The 6595-nt window shown below is 40.9% G+C and overlaps 1 protein-coding gene across 7 annotated transcripts in view; it reads left to right on the forward strand.

Annotated features, from left to right (window-relative positions):
* Positions 1-6595, forward strand: part of PIK3R4 (phosphoinositide-3-kinase regulatory subunit 4) — a 93762-nt gene that overhangs the window by 35420 nt on the left and 51747 nt on the right. The window lies entirely within an intron of this gene.

Below are 6595 nucleotides of genomic sequence, written 5' to 3' on the forward strand. Positions count from 1 at the left end.
TCCATGAGCATGGAACGTTTTTCCATTTCTTTGTGTCTTCTTCAATTTCTTTCATGAGTATTTTATAGTTTTCTGAGTACAGATCCTTTGCCTCTTTGGTTAAATTTATTCCTAGGTATCTTATGGTTTTGGGTGCAGTTGTAAGTGGGATCGACTGCTTAATTTGTCTCTCTTCTGTCTTGTTGTTGGTGTATAGGAATGCCAGATTTCTGTGCATTGATTTTATAGCCTGCTACTTGACTGAATTCCTGTATGAGTTCTAGCAGTTTTGGGGTGGAGTCTTTTGGGTTTTCCACATACAGTATCATATCATCTGCAAAGAGTGAGAGTTTGACTTCCTCTTTGCCGATTTGGATGCCTTTGATTTCTTTTTGTTGTCTGATTGCTGTGGCTAGGACTTCTAATACTATGTTGAATAGCAGTGGTGAGAGTGGACATCCCTGACCGTGTTCCTGACCTTAGGGGAAAAGCTCTTAGCTTTTCCCCATTGAGAATGATATTTGCTGTAGGTTTTTCATAGATGGCTTTTATGATACTGAGGTATGTGCCCTCTATCCCTAAACTCTGAAGAGTTTTGATCAAGAAAGGATGCTGTCCTTTGTCAAATGCTTTTTCTGCATCTATTGAGAGGATCATATGATTCTTGTTCTTTCTTTTGTTAATGTATTGTATTATGTTGATTGATTTGCGGATGTTGAACCAACCTTGCAGCCCAGGGATAAATCCCACTTGGTCGTGGTGAATAATCCTTTTAATGTACTGTTAGATCCTATTGGCTAGTATTTTGGTGAGAATTTTTGCATCCATGTTCATCAAGGATATCGGTCTGTAATTCTCCTTTTTGATGGGGTCTTTGTCTGGTTTTGGGATCAAGGTAATGGTGGCCTCATAAAATGAGTTTGGAAGTTTTCCTTCCATTTCTATTTTTTGGAACAGTTTCAGGAGAATAGGTATTAATTCTATTTTAAATGTTTGATAGAATTCCCCTGGGAAGCCATCTGGCCCTGGGCTTTTGTTTGTTGGGAGATTTTTGATGACTGCTTCAATTTCCTTAGTGGTTATAGGTCTGTTCAGGTTTTCTATTTCTTCCTGGTTCAATTTTGGTAGTTGATACATCTCTAGGAATGCACCCATTTCTTCCAGGTTATCTAATTTGCTGGCATAGAGTTGCTCATAATACGTTCTTATAATTGTTTGTATTTCTTTGGTGTTGGTTGTGATCTCTCCTCTTTCATTCATGATTTTGTTGATTTGGGTCATTTCTGTTTTCTTTTTGATCAGTCTGGCCAGGGGTTTATCAATCTCGTTAATTCTTTCAAAGAACCAGCTCCTAGTTTCGTTGATCTGTTCTACTGTTCTTTTGGTTTCTAGTTCATTGATTTCTGCTCTGATCTTTATGATTTCTCTTCTCCTGCTGGGTTTAGGCTTTATTTGCTGTTCTTTCTCCAGCTCCTTTAGGTGTAGGGTTAGGTTGTGTATTTGAGACCTTTCTTGTTTCTTGAGAAAGGCTTGTATTGCTATATACTTTCCTCTCAGGACTGCCTTTGTTGTATCCCAAAGAATTCGAACAGTTGTGTCTTCATTTTCATTGGTTTCCATGCATTTTTTTAATTCTTCTTTAATTTCCTGGTTGACCCATTCATTCTTTAGTAGGATGCTCTTTAGCCTCCATGTATTTGAGTTCTTTCCGACTTTCCTCTTGTGACTGAGTTCTAGTTTCAAAGCATTGTGGTCTGAAAATATGGAGGGAATGATCCCAATCTTTTGGTACCGGTTGAGACCTGATTTGTGACCTAGGATGTGATCTCTTCTGGAGAATGTTCCATGGGCACTAGAGAAGAATGTGTATTCCGTTGCTTTGGGATGGAATGTTCTGAATATGTCTGTGAAGTCCATTTGGTCCAGTGTGTCATTTAAAGTCTTTATTTCCTTGTTGATCTTTTGCTTAGATGATCTGTCCATTTCAGTCAGAGGGGTGTTAAAGTCCCCCACTATTATTGTATACTTGTCAATGTGAGTCTTCGCTTTGGTTATTAATTGCCTTATAAAATTGGCTGTTCCCATGTTAGGGGCATAGATATTTACAATTGTTAGATCTTGTTGTTGGATAGACCCTTTAAGTAGGATATAGTGTCCTTCTTCATCTCTTATTACAGTCTTTGTTTTAAAATCTAATTTGTCTGATATAAGGGTTGCCACCCCAGCTTTCTTTTGGTGTCCATTAGCATGGTAAATGGTTTTCCACCCCCTCACTTTCAATCCTGGGGGTGTCTTTGGGTCTAAAATGAGTCTCTTGCAGACAGCATATTGATGGGTCTTGTTTTTTAATCCAATCTGATAGGCTGTGTCTTTTGATTGGGGCATTGAGCCCATTTACATTCAGGGTAACTATTGAAAGGTATGAATTTAGTGCCATGGTATTGCCTGTAAGGTGACTGTGACTGTATATTGTCTGTGTTCCTTTCTGATCTATGCTGCTTTTAGGCTCTCCCTTTGCTTAGAGGACCCCTTTCAATATTTCTTGGAGGGCTGGTTTCGTGTTTGCAAATTCCTTTAGTTTTTGTTTGTCCTGGAAGCTTTTTATCTCTCCTTCTATTTTCAATGACAGCCTAGCTGGATATAGTATTCTTGGCTGCATATTTTTCTCGTTTAGTGCTCTGAAGATATCTTGCCAGTCCTTTCTGGCCTGCCACGTCTCTGTGGATAGGTCTGTTGCCAATCTAATATTTCTACCATTGTAGGTTACATATCTCTTCTCCCGAGCTGCTTTCAGGATTTTCTCTTTGTCTCTGAGACTCGTAAGTTTTAGTATTAGATGTCAGGGTGTTGACCTATTATTATGGATTTTGAGAGGGGTTCTCTGTGCCTCCTGGATTTTGATGCCTGTTTGCTTCCTCACATTAGGGAAGTTCTCTGCTATTATTTGCTCCAGTATACCTTCTGCCCCTCTCTCTCTTTCTTCTTCTTCTGGGATCCCAATTATTCTAATGTTGTTTCGTCTAATCGTATCGCTTATCTCTCGAATTCTGCCCTCGTGATCCTGTAGTTGTTTCTCTCTCTTTTTCTCAGCCTCTTTATTTTCCATCATTTGGTCTTCTATATCGCTGATTCTCTCTTCTGCCTCATTTATCCTAGCAGTTAGTGCCCCCATTTTTGATTGCACCTCATCAATAGCCTTTTTGATTTCGACTTGGTTAGATTTTCGTTCTTTTATTTCTCCAGAAAGGGTTTTTCTAATAACTTCCACACTTTTTTCAAGCCCAGCTAGTATCTTTAAAGTCATGATTCTGAACTCTAGGTCCGACATTGTACTAATATCTGTATTGGGTAGGTCCCTGGCAGACATTACCACCTCTTGTTCTTTTTGCTGAGGTGATTTTTTTCGTCTTGTCATTTTGTCCAGAGGAGAATAGATGAAGAAGAGATAAAAATGCTAACAGGTTAATAACATCCCCAGCAAGTATACTCTATACAAATCAGAAAAGATCTGAAACCAGGGGAAAAGAAAGGGAAAGAAAGAAAAAAGAAAGAGAAAAAAAAAAAAAGAAAAAGATAAAAAGAAAAACAGAACAATGCAAAAAAACCAGAATATGATCAGATATGATCAGGCTAGTGCATAGATCAGTGCCACACAGTAGATTTTGGGCGTATTTTGGTCTGTTAGAAAAAAGTGCCTCCCAAAATTTTAAAGAAAGAAATATATTTACAAAATAAGGGTTGATACAATGGAGGGATGGAAGATGACTGTAAAGATAAAAATTATAAAAGATTTTATAAAAGGAATTGATAAGATAAGTTGTTTGAAAAAAGAGAGAAGAAGATTAAAAAAAAAAAGGGGAGAGAATGTGATCAGGCAGGAGACTAGAACCAAGCCATACACTAGTGATTTAGGGTATATTTTGATCTGTTAGAAGAAACTGTATCTCAAAATTTTAAAGAGAGAACAACTTATATATATGCCAAAAATAAGGGTAACTACTATGAAGGGATAAAATATGACTCTAAAAATGAAAAATAAAAAATGTTTTTTTAAAAAAGGGATTGATAAGATGTTGGTTGAAAAAGGGAAAAAGAAAAATAAAAAATACAGTTAAAAAAATTAACTTTGAAAAACTGATGAATCATAGTAAAAACCATGAATTCTATATGCAGTATTCCCCTAGCGCTGGTGTTCTCCCGTTCTTCTTAATCGGTGAACTTGGTCTTGGCTTGCTGGCTGTTTGTGCTGATCTGGGGGAGGGGCCTGTTGCCGTGGTTCCCAAATGTCTTTGCCGGAGGTGGAATTGCCCCGCCCTTGTTGGTCTGGGCTAAGCAAGCTGCTCGGGTTTGCTCTCAGGAGCTTTCGTTCCCTGCAAGCTCTTGGTACAGCTTTGGAGGACCAGGGTGAAAATGGTGGCCTCTCAATCTCCACTCGGAGGAGCTGAGAACTCGGGGCCCCGCTCCTCAGTGCGCCTCCAGAGAAAAGCAGTCACTCCCATATCCCCGGTCTCCGGCCGCACTCCGTGCTCATCTGGCCTGTGACCGAGCGTTTCTATCTCTGGCACCCGACCCCGTGTGGAGTCTCCAAACCCAGCAGATCCCTGCGGTGCCCTCCCGCGCCGCTCCTTCCCAGGGAGGAAGGGGAGTCTCCCCAGCTCTGCCGCTTGTTGGGTCCCTGCTGGAAGAGCAGTGGCCTGACTGGGCCGCAGATCACAGTTTATGGCAACCCCGAGCTGAGAGCCCGCGCCTCGGCTCTGTCTCTGCAGCCGGCTTCCCCGCTCCGATACCTGGGAGCTCTGCCGCACTCAGGCACCCCCGGTCTTTCTGTGACCCCGAGGGTCCTGAGACCACACTGTCCCGCGAGGGTTCCATCCCCCGCTTAGCCACTGGAGCGACGTCCCTCAGCGGAGCCGACTTCTAAAGGTTCCAATTTTGTGCTCTGTCGCTGTATCACTTGCCAGAAGCAGTCGACGGAGGCCCCTCCCCCGCCGTCTACCCTCCTGAATATCGCCTCGGATTCACTTCTCCGCACGTCCTACCTTCCAGAAAGTGGTCACTTTTCTGTTCAGAGAGTTGTTGCTACTCTCTTCTTCGATCTCCTGTTGAGTTCGTAGGTGTTCAGAATGGTTTGATCCCTATTCAGCTGAATTCCTGAGACCAGACGAAATCCAGGTCTCCTACTCCTCCGCCATCTTGCTCTGCTCCTCTCTGTTCTGTTTTTATGCGTAGACTATTGTAATGATTATTAAAGGGAATGGTGGTGGTGATAATGGCATCATGATTTCTTTGACAGTTTTGAAAAAAAAACTACACTCTTCCCACTTATGTATTATGCATACTCCCCTTCCTTCATGCTTGTTCCCATATAATTGGAATGTATTGGATAGAGAAAAGATCAAGTACACTGTTGATAGGAAATCCTCTTGAGTGCTTGAGGTTCTTTGTGTCAGGTACTTACTGATACAATGATGCTGTACGACAGTCAACCATAAAATCTCAGTGAATGCTATAGTAAGGTTCTCATCATGAATGTGTGGGCTGCATGGGTGGCTCTGCTTTAGGCTTTGTATCTCCAGACTGTGGTGACAGTGATCCATCTGTCTCATTCTGTGTCCCATGTTAGATGGGCAGCAGTTTCTTGGGTTATGTTCTAGGTGATGGCAGAAGCATGAGACAGCAAGCTTAGCTATGTAGTAAATTTCAGGCCTCTGTAAGTGTTATATCTGCTAATATCCCATTGGCCAGAGCAGGTTGATATGACTGAGCTAAAAGCAAGAGGCAGAAAAGTACCCTTTGTATACCATGAGCACAAAGCAAAGAGTGTGGTTGTGTAACAGAGATAATGTAAAGAATTGGGACCACTAGTTCAGGCTCATACAGTGCCTAACTCCTGCCACGTCATTTTGGGTTTAGCTACTTTCTGGAGGTTCTTCAGTATTTTTCCAGTCTTCATTTTGCCTGTTGTCAAAGGGAAACTACCAGCCCTCCTTTGTTGTTGTATCAGAGGCTGCATGGTGCTTATGAAATAATCAAAACCTCCTTCATGTATAATTCAAAGAATTGGAAATGGGAGAACTTCAGAGACAGATATTTTGAACAAATTTTTTCTCCTCTCTTTTATATAAGTAATATTGGCATATGACCGTGTTCTTATTTCTCTTTTACCCTACATTTCTTGTAAAATTAATATCCTCTAAATGCTGATGTTTTAGCATACTTAGAACAATTATATATATTCACATGTATTTTTTCTTTTAGAAGTTTTATTCTAAATCAAGGGTTTAAAAGTTTTAATTTTAGGGCGCCTGAGTGGCTCAGTTGGTTAAGCAACTGCCTTCGGCTCAGGTCATGATCCTGGAGTCCCGGGATCGAGTCCCGCGTCGGGCTCCCTGCTCGGCAGGGAGTCTGCCTCTCCCTCTGACCCTCTTCCCTCTCGTGCTCTCTATCTCTCATTCTCTCTCTCTCAAATAAATACATAAATAAAATCTTTAAAAAAAAAAGTTTTAATTTTATTCTAAATCTTACTTTGATTAGTTGAAGTCATTGATTTTTTTTTAAAGATTTATTTATTTGAGAGAGTGAGAACGAGAGAGAGAGAGAGAGAGTACATGAGAGG

The sequence above is a fragment of the Callorhinus ursinus genome, unplaced genomic scaffold (assembly GCF_003265705.2).
Source record: "Callorhinus ursinus isolate GAN/ISIS: 27379988/994484 unplaced genomic scaffold, GSC_fseal_2.0 scaffold1, whole genome shotgun sequence".
NCBI lineage: Eukaryota > Metazoa > Chordata > Mammalia > Carnivora > Otariidae > Callorhinus > Callorhinus ursinus.